We start from the raw sequence: 20708 nt of genomic DNA, 5'->3' as shown, positions 1-20708 counted from the left end.
CCAAAAAGAAGCAGGGCTTCTATGCATTGTAATCAGCTTATACACCATTTCAGAGCAAGACATCTTGTTTTTAACCAAACTGAATAACTTACAATATCCTAAGAAAACACATATTTCAAGTGAAAAGAGTTTATCCAGGGGAGAACAAGTTGTTTTAACATGGTTCTAATGTGACCCTTGAAAGTAATTGCAACTCTGTTTTTACACCTCTAACCACAAGGAGGCAACGTTTCCACGCATTATAATTGGCTTATACATAGTTTCAGAGTAAGAAATATTGTTTTTAACCAAACTGAACAACTAAAAGGGAATGCATTATAAGAAGAATCTTTACTTTGAAACTCTGTTCTTTACCTTTTTCACACTATGTAACAGCTTTGTATTCACCTTAAACACTGTTTCAGGGCAGATTGTGTTTTAGACTAAAAGGGAATACATTTTAAGAAGAATCTTTACTTTGAAACTCTGTTCTTTACCTTTTTCTCACTATGAAACAGCTTTATATTCAACTTAAACACTGCTTCAGGGCAAGAGATTGTGTTTTAGACTAAAAGGGAATGCATTGTAAGAAGACTCTTTACTTTGAAACTCTGTTCTTTACCTTTTTCTCATTATGAAACAGCTTTGTATTCACCTTAAACACTGTTTCAGGGCAAGAGATTGTGTTTTAGACTAAAAGGGAATGCATTATAAGAAGAATCTTTACTTTGAAACTCTGTTCTTTACCTTTTTCACACTATGTAACAGCTTTGTATTCACCTTAAACACTGTTTCAGGGCAGATTGTGTTTTAGACTAAAAGGGAATACATTATAAGAAGAATCTTTACTTTGAAACTTTGTTCTTTACCTTTTTCTCACTATGAAACAGCTTTATATTCAACTTAAACACTGCTTCAGTGCAAGAGATTGTGTTTTAGACTAAAAGGGAATGCATTATAAGAAGAATCTTTACTTTGAAACTCTGTTCTTTACCTTTTTCACACTATGAAACAGCTTTGTATTCACCTTAAACACTGTTTCAGGGCAGATTGTGTTTTAGACTAAAAGGGAATACATTATAAGAAGAATCTTTACTTTGAAACTCTGTTCTTTACCTTTTTCTCACTATGAAACAGCTTTATATTCAACTTAAACACTGCTTCAGGGCAAGAGATTGTGTTTTAGACTAAAAGGGAATGCATTATAAGAAGAATCTTTACTTTGAAACTCTGTTTTTTACCTTTTTCAGACTATGAAACAGCTTTGTATTCACCTTAAACACTGTTTCAGGGCAAGAGATTGTGTTTTAGACTAAAAGTTAATGCATTATAAGAAGAATCTTTACTTTGAAACTCTGTTCTTTACCTTTTTCACACTATGAAACAGCTTTGTATTCACCTTAAACACTGTTTCAGGGCAAGAGATTGTGTTTTAGACTAAAAGGGAATGCATTATAAGAAGAATCTTTACTTTGAAACTCTGTTCTTTACCTTTTTCACACTATGAAACAGCTTTGTATTCACCTTAAACACTGTTTCGGGGCAAGAGATTGTGTTTTAGACTAAAATAGACTGCATTATAAGAAGAATCTTTACTTTGAAACTCTGTTCTTTACCTTTTTCACACTATGAAACAGCTTTGTATTCACCTTAAACACTGTTTCAGGGCAAGAGATTGTGTTTTAGACTAAAAGGGAATGCATTGTAAGAAGAATCTTTACTTTGAAACTCTGTTCTTTACCTTTTTCTCATTATGAAACAGCTTTGTATTCACCTTAAACACTGTTTCAGGGCAAGAGATTGTGTTTTAGACTAAAAGGGAATGCATTATAAGAAGAATCTTTACTTTGAAACTCTGTTCTTTACCTTTTTCACACTATGTAACAGCTTTGTTTCATGAAACAGCTTTGTATTCAACTTAAACACTGTTTCAGAGCTAGACATCTTGTTTTTAACCAAACTGAATAACTTACAATATGTTAAGAAAACACATATTTCAAATGAAAAGAGTTTATAACAAGGGGAGATCAAGTTGTTTGTAATATGACCAATTAAAGTAATTGCAATTCTGTTTGTACACTTCTAACCAAAAAGAAGCAGGGCTTCTATGCATTGTAATCAGCTTATACACCATTTCAGAGCAAGACATCTTGTTTTTAACCAAACTGAATAACTTACAATATCCTAAGAAAACACATATTTCAAGTGAAAAGAGTTTATCCAGGGGAGAACAAGTTGTTTTAACATGGTTCTAATGTGACCCTTGAAAGTAATTGCAACTCTGTTTTTACACCTCTAACCACAAGGAGGCAACGTTTCCACGCATTATAATTGGCTTATACATAGTTTCAGAGTAAGAAATATTGTTTTTAACCAAACTGAACAACTAAAAGGGAATGCATTATAAGAAGAATGTTTACTTTGAAACTCTGTTCTTTACCTTTTAAACAATATGAAACAGCTTTGTATTCACCTTAAACACTGTTTCAGGGCAAGAGATTGTGTTTTAGACTAAAAGGGAATGCATTGTAAGAAGAATCTTTACTTTGAAACTCTGTTCTTTACCTTTTTCTCACTATGAAACAGCTTTGTATTCACCTTAAACACTGTTTCAGGGCAGATTGTGTTTTAGACTAAAAGGGAATACATTATAAGAAGAATCTTTACATTGAAACTTTGTTCTTTACCTTTTTCTCACTATGAAACAGCTTTATATTCAACTTAAACACTGCTTCAGTGCAAGAGATTGTGTTTTAGACTAAAAGGGAATGCATTATAAGAAGAATCTTTACTTTGAAACTCTGTTCTTTACCTTTTTCACACTATGTAACAGCTTTGTATTCACCTTAAACACTGTTTCAGGGCAGATTGTGTTTTAGACTAAAAGGGAATACATTATAAGAAGAATCTTTACTTTGAAACTTTGTTCTTTACCTTTTTCTCACTATGAAACAGCTTTATATTCAACTTAAACACTGCTTCAGTGCAAGAGATTGTGTTTTAGAGTAAAAGGGAATGCATTATAAGAAGAATCTTTACTTTGAAACTCTGTTCTTTACCTTTTTCACACTATGTAACAGCTTTGTATTCACCTTAAACACTGTTTCAGGGCAGATTGTGTTTTAGACTAAAAGGGAATACATTATAAGAAGAATCTTTACTTTGAAACTTTGTTCTTTACCTTTTTCTCACTATGAAACAGCTTTATATTCAACTTAAACACTGTTTCAGGGCAAGAGATTGTGTTTTAGACTAAAAGGGAATGCATTATAAGAAGAATCTTTACTTTGAAACTCTGTTTTTTACCTTTTTCACACTATGAAACAGCTTTGTATTCACCTTAAACACTGTTTCAGGGCAAGATATTGTGTTTTAGACTAAAAGGGAATGCATTGTAAGAAGAATCTTTACTTTGAAACTCTGTTCTTTACCTTTTTCACACTATGAAACAGCTTTGTATTCGCCTTAAACACTGTTTCAGGGCAAAAGATTGTGTTTTAGACTAAAATAGACTGCATTATAAGAAGAATCTTTACTTTGAAACTCTGTTCTTTACCTTTTTCTCACTATGAAACAGCTTTATATTCAACTTAAACACTGCTTCAGGGCAAGATATTGTGTTTTAGACTAAAAGGGAATGCATTGTCAGAAGAATCTTTACTTTGAAACTCTGTTCTTTACCTTTTTCACACTATGAAACAGCTTTGTATTCGCCTTAAACACTGTTTCAGGGCAAAATATTGTGTTTTAGACTAAAATAGACTGCATTATAAGAAGAATCTTTACTTTGAAACTCTGTTCTTTACCTTTTTCTCACTATGAAACAGCTTTGTATTCAACTTAAACACTGTTTCAGGGCAAGAGATTGTGTTTTAGACTAAAAGGGAATGCATTATAAGAAGAATCTTTACTTTGAAACTCTGTTCTTTACCTTTTTCTCACTATGAAACAGCTTTATATTCAACTTAAACACTGCTTCAGTGCAAGAGATTGTGTTTTAGACTAAAAGGGAATGCATTATAAGAAGAATCTTTACTTTGAAACTCTGTTCTTTACCTTTTTCACACTATGAAACAGCTTTGTATTCACCTTAAACACTGTTTCAGGGCAAGAGATTGTGTTTTAGACTAAAAGGGAATGCATTGTAAGAAGAATCTTTACTTTGAAACTCTGTTCTTTACCTTTTTCACACTATGTAACAGCTTTGTATTCACCTTAAACACTGTTTCAGGGCAGATTGTGTTTTAGACTAAAAGGGAATACATTATAAGAAGAATCTTTACTTTGAAACTCTGTTCTTTACCTTTTTCTCACTATGAAACAGCTTTATATTCAACTTAAACACTGCTTCAGGGCAAGAGATTTTGTTTTAGACTAAAAGGGAATGCATTATAAGAAGAATCTTTACTTTGAAACTCTGTTCTTTACCTTTTTCACACTATGTAACAGCTTTGTTTCATGAAACAGCTTTGAAACAGCTTTGTATTCAACTTAAACACTGTTTCAGAGCTAGACATCTTGTTTTTAACCAAACTGAATAACTTACAATATGTTAAGAAAACACATATTTCAAATGAAAAGAGTTTATAACAAGGGGAGATCAAGTTGTTTGTAATATGACCAATTAAAGTAATTGCAATTCTGTTTGTACACTTCTAACCAAAAAGAAGCAGGGCTTCTATGCATTGTAATCAGCTTATACACCATTTCAGAGCAAGACATCTTGTTTTTAACCAAACTGAATAACTTACAATATCCTAAGAAAACACATATTTCAAGTGAAAAGAGTTTATCCAGGGGAGAACAAGTTGTTTTAACATGGTTCTAATGTGACCCTTGAAAGTAATTGCAACTCTGTTTTTACACCTCTAACCACAAGGAGGCAACGTTTCCACGCATTATAATTGGCTTATACATAGTTTCAGAGTAAGAAATATTGTTTTTAACCAAACTGAACAACTAAAAGGGAATGCATTATAAGAAGAATCTTTACTTTGAAACTCTGTTCTTTACCTTTTTCACACTATGTAACAGCTTTGTATTCACCTTAAACACTGTTTCAGGGCAGATTGTGTTTTAGACTAAAAGGGAATACATTTTAAGAAGAATCTTTACTTTGAAACTCTGTTCTTTACCTTTTTCTCACTATGAAACAGCTTTATATTCAACTTAAACACTGCTTCAGGGCAAGAGATTGTGTTTTAGACTAAAAGGGAATGCATTGTAAGAAGACTCTTTACTTTGAAACTCTGTTCTTTACCTTTTTCTCATTATGAAACAGCTTTGTATTCACCTTAAACACTGTTTCAGGGCAAGAGATTGTGTTTTAGACTAAAAGGGAATGCATTATAAGAAGAATCTTTACTTTGAAACTCTGTTCTTTACCTTTTTCACACTATGTAACAGCTTTGTATTCACCTTAAACACTGTTTCAGGGCAGATTGTGTTTTAGACTAAAAGGGAATACATTATAAGAAGAATCTTTACTTTGAAACTTTGTTCTTTACCTTTTTCTCACTATGAAACAGCTTTATATTCAACTTAAACACTGCTTCAGTGCAAGAGATTGTGTTTTAGACTAAAAGGGAATGCATTATAAGAAGAATCTTTACTTTGAAACTCTGTTCTTTACCTTTTTCACACTATGAAACAGCTTTGTATTCACCTTAAACACTGTTTCAGGGCAGATTGTGTTTTAGACTAAAAGGGAATACATTATAAGAAGAATCTTTACTTTGAAACTCTGTTCTTTACCTTTTAAACAATATGAAACAGCTTTGTATTCACCTTAAACACTGTTTCAGGGCAAGAGATTGTGTTTTAGACTAAAAGGGAATGCATTGTAAGAAGAATCTTTACTTTGAAACTCTGTTCTTTACCTTTTTCTCACTATGAAACAGCTTTGTATTCACCTTAAACACTGTTTCAGGGCAGATTGTGTTTTAGACTAAAAGGGAATACATTATAAGAAGAATCTTTACTTTGAAACTTTGTTCTTTACCTTTTTCTCACTATGAAACAGCTTTATATTCAACTTAAACACTGCTTCAGTGCAAGAGATTGTGTTTTAGACTAAAAGGGAATGCATTATAAGAAGAATCTTTACTTTGAAACTCTGTTCTTTACCTTTTTCACACTATGTAACAGCTTTGTATTCACCTTAAACACTGTTTCAGGGCAGATTGTGTTTTAGACTAAAAGGGAATACATTATAAGAAGAATCTTTACTTTGAAACTTTGTTCTTTACCTTTTTCTCACTATGAAACAGCTTTATATTCAACTTAAACACTGCTTCAGTGCAAGAGATTGTGTTTTAGAGTAAAAGGGAATGCATTATAAGAAGAATCTTTACTTTGAAACTCTGTTCTTTACCTTTTTCACACTATGTAACAGCTTTGTATTCACCTTAAACACTGTTTCAGGGCAGATTGTGTTTTAGACTAAAAGGGAATACATTATAAGAAGAATCTTTACTTTGAAACTTTGTTCTTTACCTTTTTCTCACTATGAAACAGCTTTATATTCAACTTAAACACTGTTTCAGGGCAAGAGATTGTGTTTTAGACTAAAAGGGAATGCATTATAAGAAGAATCTTTACTTTGAAACTCTGTTTTTTACCTTTTTCACACTATGAAACAGCTTTGTATTCACCTTAAACACTTTCAGGGCAAGATATTGTGTTTTAGACTAAAAGGGAATGCATTGTAAGAAGAATCTTTACTTTGAAACTCTGTTCTTTACCTTTTTCACACTATGAAACAGCTTTGTATTCGCCTTAAACACTGTTTCAGGGCAAAAGATTGTGTTTTAGACTAAAATAGACTGCATTATAAGAAGAATCTTTACTTTGAAACTCTGTTCTTTACCTTTTTCTCACTATGAAACAGCTTTATATTCAACTTAAACACTGCTTCAGGGCAAGATATTGTGTTTTAGACTAAAAGGGAATGCATTGTCAGAAGAATCTTTACTTTGAAACTCTGTTCTTTACCTTTTTCACACTATGAAACAGCTTTGTATTCGCCTTAAACACTGTTTCAGGGCAAAAGATTGTGTTTTAGACTAAAATAGACTGCATTATAAGAAGAATCTTTACTTTGAAACTCTGTTCTTTACCTTTTTCTCACTATGAAACAGCTTTGTATTCAACTTAAACACTGTTTCAGGGCAAGAGATTGTGTTTTAGACTAAAAGGGAATGCATTATAAGAAGAATCTTTACTTTGAAACTCTGTTCTTTACCTTTTTCTCACTATGAAACAGCTTTATATTCAACTTAAACACTGCTTCAGTGCAAGAGATTGTGTTTTAGACTAAAAGGGAATGCATTATAAGAAGAATCTTTACTTTGAAACTCTGTTCTTTACCTTTTTCACACTATGAAACAGCTTTGTATTCACCTTAAACACTGTTTCAGGGCAAGAGATTGTGTTTTAGACTAAAAGGGAATGCATTGTAAGAAGAATCTTTACTTTGAAACTCTGTTCTTTACCTTTTTCACACTATGTAACAGCTTTGTATTCACCTTAAACACTGTTTCAGGGCAGATTGTGTTTTAGACTAAAAGGGAATACATTATAAGAAGAATCTTTACTTTGAAACTCTGTTCTTTACCTTTTTCTCACTATGAAACAGCTTTATATTCAACTTAAACACTGCTTCAGGGCAAGAGATTTTGTTTTAGACTAAAAGGGAATGCATTATAAGAAGAATCTTTACTTTGAAACTCTGTTCTTTACCTTTTTCACACTATGTAACAGCTTTGTTTCATGAAACAGCTTTGAAACAGCTTTGTATTCAACTTAAACACTGTTTCAGAGCTAGACATCTTGTTTTTAACCAAACTGAATAACTTACAATATGTTAAGAAAACACATATTTCAAATGAAAAGAGTTTATAACAAGGGGAGATCAAGTTGTTTGTAATATGACCAATTAAAGTAATTGCAATTCTGTTTGTACACTTCTAACCAAAAAGAAGCAGGGCTTCTATGCATTGTAATCAGCTTATACACCATTTCAGAGCAAGACATCTTGTTTTTAACCAAACTGAATAACTTACAATATCCTAAGAAAACACATATTTCAAGTGAAAAGAGTTTATCCAGGGGAGAACAAGTTGTTTTAACATGGTTCTAATGTGACCCTTGAAAGTAATTGCAACTCTGTTTTTACACCTCTAACCACAAGGAGGCAACGTTTCCACGCATTATAATTGGCTTATACATAGTTTCAGAGTAAGAAATATTGTTTTTAACCAAACTGAACAACTAAAAGGGAATGCATTATAAGAAGAATCTTTACTTTGAAACTCTGTTCTTTACCTTTTTCACACTATGTAACAGCTTTGTATTCACCTTAAACACTGTTTCAGGGCAGATTGTGTTTTAGACTAAAAGGGAATACATTTTAAGAAGAATCTTTACTTTGAAACTCTGTTCTTTACCTTTTTCTCACTATGAAACAGCTTTATATTCAACTTAAACACTGCTTCAGGGCAAGAGATTGTGTTTTAGACTAAAAGGGAATGCATTGTAAGAAGACTCTTTACTTTGAAACTCTGTTCTTTACCTTTTTCTCATTATGAAACAGCTTTGTATTCACCTTAAACACTGTTTCAGGGCAAGAGATTGTGTTTTAGACTAAAAGGGAATGCATTATAAGAAGAATCTTTACTTTGAAACTCTGTTCTTTACCTTTTTCACACTATGTAACAGCTTTGTATTCACCTTAAACACTGTTTCAGGGCAGATTGTGTTTTAGACTAAAAGGGAATACATTATAAGAAGAATCTTTACTTTGAAACTTTGTTCTTTACCTTTTTCTCACTATGAAACAGCTTTATATTCAACTTAAACACTGCTTCAGTGCAAGAGATTGTGTTTTAGACTAAAAGGGAATGCATTATAAGAAGAATCTTTACTTTGAAACTCTGTTCTTTACCTTTTTCACACTATGAAACAGCTTTGTATTCACCTTAAACACTGTTTCAGGGCAGATTGTGTTTTAGACTAAAAGGGAATACATTATAAGAAGAATCTTTACTTTGAAACTCTGTTCTTTACCTTTTTCTCACTATGAAACAGCTTTATATTCAACTTAAACACTGCTTCAGGGCAAGAGATTGTGTTTTAGACTAAAAGGGAATGCATTATAAGAAGAATCTTTACTTTGAAACTCTGTTTTTTACCTTTTTCAGACTATGAAACAGCTTTGTATTCACCTTAAACACTGTTTCAGGGCAAGAGATTGTGTTTTAGACTAAAAGTTAATGCATTATAAGAAGAATCTTTACTTTGAAACTCTGTTCTTTACCTTTTTCACACTATGAAACAGCTTTGTATTCACCTTAAACACTGTTTCAGGGCAAGAGATTGTGTTTTAGACTAAAAGGGAATGCATTATAAGAAGAATCTTTACTTTGAAACTCTGTTCTTTACCTTTTTCACACTATGAAACAGCTTTGTATTCACCTTAAACACTGTTTCGGGGCAAGAGATTGTGTTTTAGACTAAAATAGACTGCATTATAAGAAGAATCTTTACTTTGAAACTCTGTTCTTTACCTTTTTCACACTATGAAACAGCTTTGTATTCACCTTAAACACTGTTTCAGGGCAAGAGATTGTGTTTTAGACTAAAAGGGAATGCATTGTAAGAAGAATCTTTACTTTGAAACTCTGTTCTTTACCTTTTTCTCATTATGAAACAGCTTTGTATTCACCTTAAACACTGTTTCAGGGCAAGAGATTGTGTTTTAGACTAAAAGGGAATGCATTATAAGAAGAATCTTTACTTTGAAACTCTGTTCTTTACCTTTTTCACACTATGTAACAGCTTTGTTTCATGAAACAGCTTTGTATTCAACTTAAACACTGTTTCAGAGCTAGACATCTTGTTTTTAACCAAACTGAATAACTTACAATATGTTAAGAAAACACATATTTCAAATGAAAAGAGTTTATAACAAGGGGAGATCAAGTTGTTTGTAATATGACCAATTAAAGTAATTGCAATTCTGTTTGTACACTTCTAACCAAAAAGAAGCAGGGCTTCTATGCATTGTAATCAGCTTATACACCATTTCAGAGCAAGACATCTTGTTTTTAACCAAACTGAATAACTTACAATATCCTAAGAAAACACATATTTCAAGTGAAAAGAGTTTATCCAGGGGAGAACAAGTTGTTTTAACATGGTTCTAATGTGACCCTTGAAAGTAATTGCAACTCTGTTTTTACACCTCTAACCACAAGGAGGCAACGTTTCCACGCATTATAATTGGCTTATACATAGTTTCAGAGTAAGAAATATTGTTTTTAACCAAACTGAACAACTAAAAGGGAATGCATTATAAGAAGAATCATTACTTTGAAACTCTGTTCTTTACCTTTTAAACAATAGGAAACAGCTTTGTATTCACCTTAAACACTGTTTCAGGGCAAGAGATTGTGTTTTAGACTAAAAGGGAATGCATTGTAAGAAGAATCTTTACTTTGAAACTCTGTTCTTTACCTTTTTCTCACTATGAAACAGCTTTGTATTCACCTTAAACACTGTTTCAGGGCAAGAGATTGTGTTTTAGACTAAAAGGGAATGCATTATAAGAAGAATCTTTACTTTGAAACTCTGTTCTTTACCTTTTTCACACTATGAAACAGCTTTGTATTCACCTTAAACACTGTTTCAGGGCAAGAGATTGTGTTTTAGACTAAAAGGGAATGCATTATAAGAAGAATCTTTACTTTGAAACTCTGTTCTTTACCTTTTTCACACTATGAAACAGCTTTGTATTCACCTTAAACACTGTTTCAGGGCAAGAGATTGTGTTTTAGACTAAAATAGACTGCATTATAAGAAGAATCTTTACTTTGAAACTCTGTTCTTTACCTTTTTCACACTATGAAACAGCTTTGTATTCACCTTAAACACTGTTTCAGGGCAAGAGATTGTGTTTTAGACTAAAAGGGAATGCATTGTAAGAAGAATCTTTACTTTGAAACTCTGTTCTTTACCTTTTTCTCATTATGAAACAGCTTTGTATTCACCTTAAACACTGTTTCAGGGCAAGAGATTGTGTTTTAGACTAAAAGGGAATGCATTATAAGAAGAATCTTTACTTTGAAACTCTGTTCTTTACCTTTTTCACACTATGTAACAGCTTTGTTTCATGAAACAGCTTTGTATTCAACTTAAACACTGTTTCAGAGCTAGACATCTTGTTTTTAACCAAACTGAATAACTTACAATATGTTAAGAAAACACATATTTCAAATGAAAAGAGTTTATAACAAGGGGAGATCAAGTTGTTTGTAATATGACCAATTAAAGTAATTGCAATTCTGTTTGTACACTTCTAACCAAAAAGAAGCAGGGCTTCTATGCATTGTAATCAGCTTATACACCATTTCAGAGCAAGACATCTTGTTTTTAACCAAACTGAATAACTTACAATATCCTAAGAAAACACATATTTCAAGTGAAAAGAGTTTATCCAGGGGAGAACAAGTTGTTTTAACATGGTTCTAATGTGACCCTTGAAAGTAATTGCAACTCTGTTTTTACACCTCTAACCACAAGGAGGCAACGTTTCCACGCATTATAATTGGCTTATACATAGTTTCAGAGTAAGAAATATTGTTTTTAACCAAACTGAACAACTAAAAGGGAATGCATTATAAGAAGAATCTTTACTTTGAAACTCTGTTCTTTACCTTTTAAACAATATGAAACAGCTTTGTATTCACCTTAAACACTGTTTCAGGGCAAGAGATTGTGTTTTAGACTAAAAGGGAATGCATTGTAAGAAGAATCTTTACTTTGAAACTCTGTTCTTTACCTTTTTCTCACTATGAAACAGCTTTGTATTCACCTTAAACACTGTTTCAGGGCAAGAGATTGTGTTTTAGACTAAAAGGGAATGCATTATAAGAAGAATCTTTACTTTGAAACTCTGTTCTTTACCTTTTTCACACTATGAAACAGCTTTGTATTCACCTTAAACACTGTTTCAGGGCAAGAGATTGTGTTATAGACTGCATTATAAGAAGAATCTTTACTTTGAAACTCTGTTCTTTACCTTTTTCACACTATGTAACAGCTTTGTTTCATGAAACAGCTTTGAAACAGCTTTGTATTCAACTTAAACACTGTTTCAGAGCTAGACATCTTGTTTTTAACCAAACTGAATAACTTACAATATGTTAAGAAAACACATATTTCAAATGAAAAGAGTTTATAACAAGGGAAGATCAAGTTGTTTGTAATATGACCAATTAAAGTAATTGCAATTCTGTTTGTACACTTCTAACCAAAAAGAAGCAGGGCTTCTATGCATTGTAATCAGCTTATACACCATTTCAGAGCAAGACATCTTGTTTTTAACCAAACTGAATAACTTACAATATCCTAAGAAAACACATATTTCAAGTGAAAAGAGTTTATCCAGGGGAGAACAAGTTGTTTTAACATGGTTCTAATGTGACCCTTGAAAGTAATTGCAACTCTGTTTTTACACCTCTAACCAGAAGGAGGCAACGTTTCCACGCATTATAATTGGCTTATACATAGTTTCAGAGTAAGAAATATTGTTTTTAACCAAACTGAACAACTAAAAGGGAATGCATTATAAGAAGAATCTTTACTTTGAAACTCTGTTTTTTACCTTTTTCACACTATGAAACAGCTTTGTATTCACCTTAAACACTGTTTCAGGGCAAGATATTGTGTTTTAGACTAAAAGGGAATGCATTGTAAGAAGAATCTTTACTTTGAAACTCTGTTCTTTACCTTTTTCACACTATGAAACAGCTTTGTATTCGCCTTAAACACTGTTTCAGGGCAAAAGATTGTGTTTTAGACTAAAATAGACTGCATTATAAGAAGAATCTTTACTTTGAAACTCTGTTCTTTACCTTTTTCTCACTATGAAACAGCTTTATATTCAACTTAAACACTGCTTCAGGGCAAGATATTGTGTTTTAGACTAAAAGGGAATGCATTGTCAGAAGAATCTTTACTTTGAAACTCTGTTCTTTACCTTTTTCACACTATGAAACAGCTTTGTATTCGCCTTAAACACTGTTTCAGGGCAAAAGATTGTGTTTTAGACTAAAATAGACTGCATTATAAGAAGAATCTTTACTTTGAAACTCTGTTCTTTACCTTTTTCTCACTATGAAACAGCTTTGTATTCAACTTAAACACTGTTTCAGGGCAAGAGATTGTGTTTTAGACTAAAAGGGAATGCATTATAAGAAGAATCTTTACTTTGAAACTCTGTTCTTTACCTTTTTCTCACTATGAAACAGCTTTATATTCAACTTAAACACTGCTTCAGTGCAAGAGATTGTGTTTTAGACTAAAAGGGAATGCATTATAAGAAGAATCTTTACTTTGAAACTCTGTTCTTTACCTTTTTCACACTATGAAACAGCTTTGTATTCACCTTAAACACTGTTTCAGGGCAAGAGATTGTGTTTTAGACTAAAAGGGAATGCATTGTAAGAAGAATCTTTACTTTGAAACTCTGTTCTTTACCTTTTTCACACTATGTAACAGCTTTGTATTCACCTTAAACACTGTTTCAGGGCAGATTGTGTTTTAGACTAAAAGGGAATACATTATAAGAAGAATCTTTACTTTGAAACTCTGTTCTTTACCTTTTTCTCACTATGAAACAGCTTTATATTCAACTTAAACACTGCTTCAGGGCAAGAGATTTTGTTTTAGACTAAAAGGGAATGCATTATAAGAAGAATCTTTACTTTGAAACTCTGTTCTTTACCTTTTTCACACTATGTAACAGCTTTGTTTCATGAAACAGCTTTGAAACAGCTTTGTATTCAACTTAAACACTGTTTCAGAGCTAGACATCTTGTTTTTAACCAAACTGAATAACTTACAATATGTTAAGAAAACACATATTTCAAATGAAAAGAGTTTATAACAAGGGGAGATCAAGTTGTTTGTAATATGACCAATTAAAGTAATTGCAATTCTGTTTGTACACTTCTAACCAAAAAGAAGCAGGGCTTCTATGCATTGTAATCAGCTTATACACCATTTCAGAGCAAGACATCTTGTTTTTAACCAAACTGAATAACTTACAATATCCTAAGAAAACACATATTTCAAGTGAAAAGAGTTTATCCAGGGGAGAACAAGTTGTTTTAACATGGTTCTAATGTGACCCTTGAAAGTAATTGCAACTCTGTTTTTACACCTCTAACCACAAGGAGGCAACGTTTCCACGCATTATAATTGGCTTATACATAGTTTCAGAGTAAGAAATATTGTTTTTAACCAAACTGAACAACTAAAAGGGAATGCATTATAAGAAGAATCTTTACTTTGAAACTCTGTTCTTTACCTTTTTCACACTATGTAACAGCTTTGTATTCACCTTAAACACTGTTTCAGGGCAGATTGTGTTTTAGACTAAAAGGGAATACATTATAAGAAGAATCTTTACTTTGAAACTTTGTTCTTTACCTTTTTCTCACTATGAAACAGCTTTATATTCAACTTAAACACTGCTTCAGTGCAAGAGATTGTGTTTTAGACTAAAAGGGAATGCATTATAAGAAGAATCTTTACTTTGAAACTCTGTTCTTTACCTTTTTCACACTATGAAACAGCTTTGTATTCACCTTAAACACTGTTTCAGGGCAGATTGTGTTTTAGACTAAAAGGGAATACATTATAAGAAGAATCTTTACTTTGAAACTCTGTTCTTTACCTTTTTCTCACTATGAAACAGCTTTATATTCAACTTAAACACTGCTTCAGGGCAAGAGATTGTGTTTTAGACTAAAAGGGAATGCATTATAAGAAGAATCTTTACTTTGAAACTCTGTTTTTTACCTTTTTCAGACTATGAAACAGCTTTGTATTCACCTTAAACACTGTTTCAGGGCAAGAGATTGTGTTTTAGACTAAAAGTTAATGCATTATAAGAAGAATCTTTACTTTGAAACTCTGTTCTTTACCTTTTTCACACTATGAAACAGCTTTGTATTCACCTTAAACACTGTTTCAGGGCAAGAGATTGTGTTTTAGACTAAAAGGGAATGCATTATAAGAAGAATCTTTACTTTGAAACTCTGTTCTTTACCTTTTTCACACTATGAAACAGCTTTGTATTCACCTTAAACACTGTTTCGGGGCAAGAGATTGTGTTTTAGACTAAAATAGACTGCATTATAAGAAGAATCTTTACTTTGAAACTCTGTTCTTTACCTTTTTCACACTATGAAACAGCTTTGTATTCACCTTAAACACTGTTTCAGGGCAAGAGATTGTGTTTTAGACTAAAAGGGAATGCATTGTAAGAAGAATCTTTACTTTGAAACTCTGTTCTTTACCTTTTTCTCATTATGAAACAGCTTTGTATTCACCTTAAACACTGTTTCAGGGCAAGAGATTGTGTTTTAGACTAAAAGGGAATGCATTATAAGAAGAATCTTTACTTTGAAACTCTGTTCTTTACCTTTTTCACACTATGTAACAGCTTTGTTTCATGAAACAGCTTTGAAACAGCTTTGTATTCAACTTAAACACTGTTTCAGAGCTAGACATCTTGTTTTTAACCAAACTGAATAACTTACAATATGTTAAGAAAACACATATTTCAAATGAAAAGAGTTTATAACAAGGGGAGATCAAGTTGTTTGTAATATGACCAATTAAAGTAATTGCAATTCTGTTTGTACACTTCTAACCAAAAAGAAGCAGGGCTTCTATGCATTGTAATCAGCTTATACACCATTTCAGAGCAAGACATCTTGTTTTTAACCAAACTGAATAACTTACAATATCCTAAGAAAACACATATTTCAAGTGAAAAGAGTTTATCCAGGGGAGAACAAGTTGTTTTAACATGGTTCTAATGTGACCCTTGAAAGTAATTGCAACTCTGTTTTTACACCTCTAACCACAAGGAGGCAACGTTTCCACGCATTATAATTGGCTTATACATAGTTTCAGAGTAAGAAATATTGTTTTTAACCAAACTGAACAACTAAAAGGGAATGCATTATAAGAAGAATCTTTACTTTGAAACTCTGTTCTTTACCTTTTTCACACTATGTAACAGCTTTGTATTCACCTTAAACACTGTTTCAGGGCAGATTGTGTTTTAGACTAAAAGGGAATACATTTTAAGAAGAATCTTTACTTTGAAACTCTGTTCTTTACCTTTTTCTCACTATGAAACAGCTTTATATTCAACTTAAACACTGCTTCAGGGCAAGAGATTGTGTTTTAGACTAAAAGGGAATGCATTGTAAGAAGACTCTTTACTTTGAAACTCTGTTCTTTACCTTTTTCTCATTATGAAACAGCTTTGTATTCACCTTAAACACTGTTTCAGGGCAAGAGATTGTGTTTTAGACTAAAAGGGAATGCATTATAAGAAGAATCTTTACTTTGAAACTCTGTTCTTTACCTTTTTCACACTATGTAACAGCTTTGTATTCACCTTAAACACTGTTTCAGGGCAGATTGTGTTTTAGACTAAAAGGGAATACATTATAAGAAGAATCTTTACTTTGAAACTTTGTTCTTTACCTTTTTCTCAATATGAAACAGCTTTATATTCAACTTAAACACTGCTTCAGTGCAAGAGATTGTGTTTTAGACTAAAAGGGAATGCATTATAAGAAGAATCTTTACTTTGAAACTCTGTTCTTTACCTTTTTCACACTATGAAACAGCTTTGTATTCACCTTAAACACTGTTTCAGGGCAGATTGTGTTTTAGACTAAAAGGGAATACATTATAAGAAGAATCTTTTCTTTGAAACTCTGTTCTTTACCTTTTTCTCACTATGAAACAGCTTTATATTCAACTTAAACACTGCTTCAGGGCAAGAGATTGTGTTTTAGACTAAAAGGGAATGCATTATAAGAAGAATCTTTACTTTGAAACTCTGTTTTTTACCTTTTTCAGACTATGAAACAGCTTTGTATTCACCTTAAACACTGTTTCAGGGCAAGAGATTGTGTTTTAGACTAAAAGTTAATGCATTATAAGAAGAATCTTTACTTTGAAACTCTGTTCTTTACCTTTTTCACACTATGAAACAGCTTTGTATTCACCTTAAACACTGTTTCAGGGCAAGAGATTGTGTTTTAGACTAAAAGGGAATGCATTATAAGAAGAATCTTTACTTTGAAACTCTGTTCTTTACCTTTTTCACACTATGAAACAGCTTTGTATTCACCTTAAACACTGTTTCGGGGCAAGAGATTGTGTTTTAGACTAAAATAGACTGCATTATAAGAAGAATCTTTACTTTGAAACTCTGTTCTTTACCTTTTTCACACTATGAAACAGCTTTGTATTCACCTTAAACACTGTTTCAGGGCAAGAGATTGTGTTTTAGACTAAAAGGGAATGCATTGTAAGAAGAATCTTTACTTTGAAACTCTGTTCTTTACCTTTTTCTCATTATGAAACAGCTTTGTATTCACCTTAAACACTGTTTCAGGGCAAGAGATTGTGTTTTAGACTAAAAGGGAATGCATTATAAGAAGAATCTTTACTTTGAAACTCTGTTCTTTACCTTTTTCACACTATGTAACAGCTTTGTTTCATGAAACAGCTTTGTATTCAACTTAAACACTGTTTCAGAGCTAGACATCTTGTTTTTAACCAAACTGAATAACTTACAATATGTTAAGAAAACACATATTTCAAATGAAAAGAGTTTATAACAAGGGGAGATCAAGTTGTTTGTAATATGACCAATTAAAGTAATTGCAATTCTGTTTGTACACTTCTAACCAAAAAGAAGCAGGGCTTCTATGCATTGTAATCAGCTTATACACCATTTCAGAGCAAGACATCTTGTTTTTAACCAAACTGAATAACTTACAATATCCTAAGAAAACACATATTTCAAGTGAAAAGAGTTTATCCAGGGGAGAACAAGTTGTTTTAACATGGTTCTAATGTGACCCTTGAAAGTAATTGCAACTCTGTTTTTACACCTCTAACCACAAGGAGGCAACGTTTCCACGCATTATAATTGGCTTATACATAGTTTCAGAGTAAGAAATATTGTTTTTAACCAAACTGAACAACTAAAAGGGAATGCATTATAAGAAGAATCTTTACTTTGAAACTCTGTTCTTTACCTTTTAAACAATATGAAACAGCTTTGTATTCACCTTAAACACTGTTTCAGGGCAAGAGATTGTGTTTTAGACTAAAAGGGAATGCATTGTAAGAAGAATCTTTACTTTGAAACTCTGTTCTTTACCTTTTTCTCACTATGAAACAGCTTTGTATTCACCTTAAACACTGTTTCAGGGCAAGAGATTGTGTTTTAGACTAAAAGGGAATGCATTATAAGAAGAATCTTTACTTTGAAACTCTGTTCTTTACCTTTTTCACACTATGAAACAGCTTTGTATTCACCTTAAACACTGTTTCAGGGCAAGAGATTGTGTTTTAGACTAAAAGGGAATGCATTATAAGAAGAATCTTTACTTTGAAACTCTGTTCTTTACCTTTTTCACACTATGAAACAGCTTTGTATTCACCTTAAACACTGTTTCAGGGCAAGAGATTGTGTTTTAGACTAAAATAGACTGCATTATAAGAAGAATCTTTACTTTGAAACTCTGTTCTTTACCTTTTTCACACTATGAAACAGCTTTGTATTCACCTTAAACACTGTTTCAGGGCAAGAGATTGTGTTTTAGACTAAAAGGGAATGCATTGTAAGAAGAATCTTTACTTTGAAACTCTGTTCTTTACCTTTTTCTCATTATGAAACAGCTTTGTATTCACCTTAAACACTGTTTCAGGGCAAGAGATTGTGTTTTAGACTAAAAGGGAATGCATTATAAGAAGAATCTTTACTTTGAAACTCTGTTCTTTACCTTTTTCACACTATGTAACAGCTTTGTTTCATGAAACAGCTTTGTATTCAACTTAAACACTGTTTCAGAGCTAGACATCTTGTTTTTAACCAAACTGAATAACTTACAATATGTTAAGAAAACACATATTTCAAATGAAAAGAGTTTATAACAAGGGGAGATCAAGTTGTTTGTAATATGACCAATTAAAGTAATTGCAATTCTGTTTGTACACTTCTAACCAAAAAGAAGCAGGGCTTCTATGCATTGTAATCAGCTTATACACCATTTCAGAGCAAGACATCTTGTTTTTAACCAAACTGAATAACTTACAATATCCTAAGAAAACACATATTTCAAGTGAAAAGAGTTTATCCAGGGGAGAACAAGTTGTTTTAACATGGTTCTAATGTGACCCTTGAAAGTAATTGCAACTCTGTTTTTACACCTCTAACCAGAAGGAGGCAACGTTTCCACGCATTATAATTGGCTTATACATAGTTTCAGAGTAAGAAATATTGTTTTTAACCAAACTGAACAACTAAAAGGGAATGCATTATAAGAAGAATCTTTACTTTGAAACTCTGTTTTTTACCTTTTTCACACTATGAAACAGCTTTGTATTCACCTTAAACACTGTTTCAGGGCAAGATATTGTGTTTTAGACTAAAAGGGAATGCATTGTAAGAAGAATCTTTACTTTGAAACTCTGTTCTTTACCTTTTTCACACTATGAAACAGCTTTGTATTCGCCTTAAACACTGTTTCAGGGCAAAAGATTGTGTTTTAGACTAAAATAGACTGCATTATAAGAAGAATCTTTACTTTGAAACTCTGTTCTTTACCTTTTTCTCACTATGAAACAGCTTTATATTCAACTTAAACACTGCTTCAGGGCAAGATATTGTGTTTTAGACTAAAAGGGAATGCATTGTCAGAAGAATCTTTACTTTGAAACTCTGTTCTTTACCTTTTTCACACTATGAAACAGCTTTGTATTCGCCTTAAACACTGTTTCAGGGCAAAAGATTGTGTTTTAGACTAAAATAGACTGCATTATAAGAAGAATCTTTACTTTGAAACTCTGTTCTTTACCTTTTTCTCACTATGAAACAGCTTTGTATTCAACTTAAACACTGTTTCAGGGCAAGAGATTGTGTTTTAGACTAAAAGGGAATGCATTGTAAGAAGACTCTTTACTTTGAAACTCTGTTCTTTACCTTTTTCTCATTATGAAACAGCTTTGTATTCACCTTAAACACTGTTTCAGGGCAAGAGATTGTGTTTTAGACTAAAAGGGAATGCATTATAAGAAGAATCTTTACTTTGAAACTCTGTTCTTTACCTTTTTCACACTATGTAACAGCTTTGTATTCACCTTAAACACTGTTTCAGGGCAGATTGTGTTTTAGACTAAAAGGGAATACATTATAAGAAGAATCTTTACTTTGAAACTTTGTTCTTTACCTTTTTCTCACTATGAAACAGCTTTATATTCAACTTAAACACTGCTTCAGTGCAAGAGATTGTGTTTTAGACTAAAAGGGAATGCATTATAAGAAGAATCTTTACTTTGAAACTCTGTTCTTTACCTTTTTCACACTATGAAACAGCTTTGTATTCACCTTAAACACTGTTTCAGGGCAGATTGTGTTTTAGACTAAAAGGGAATACATTATAAGAAGAATCTTTACTTTGAAACTCTGTTCTTTACCTTTTTCTCACTATGAAACAGCTTTATATTCAACTTAAACACTGCTTCAGGGCAAGAGATTGTGTTTTAGACTAAAAGGGAATGCATTATAAGAAGAATCTTTACTTTGAAACTCTGTTTTTTACCTTTTTCAGACTATGAAACAG

This window comes from Electrophorus electricus, unplaced genomic scaffold (assembly GCF_041902795.1).
Source record: "Electrophorus electricus isolate QZ-2024a unplaced genomic scaffold, ASM4190279v1 Scaffold29, whole genome shotgun sequence".
Taxonomy (NCBI): Eukaryota; Metazoa; Chordata; class Actinopteri; order Gymnotiformes; family Gymnotidae; genus Electrophorus; species Electrophorus electricus.
Note: the sequence above shows the minus strand (reverse complement) of the source record.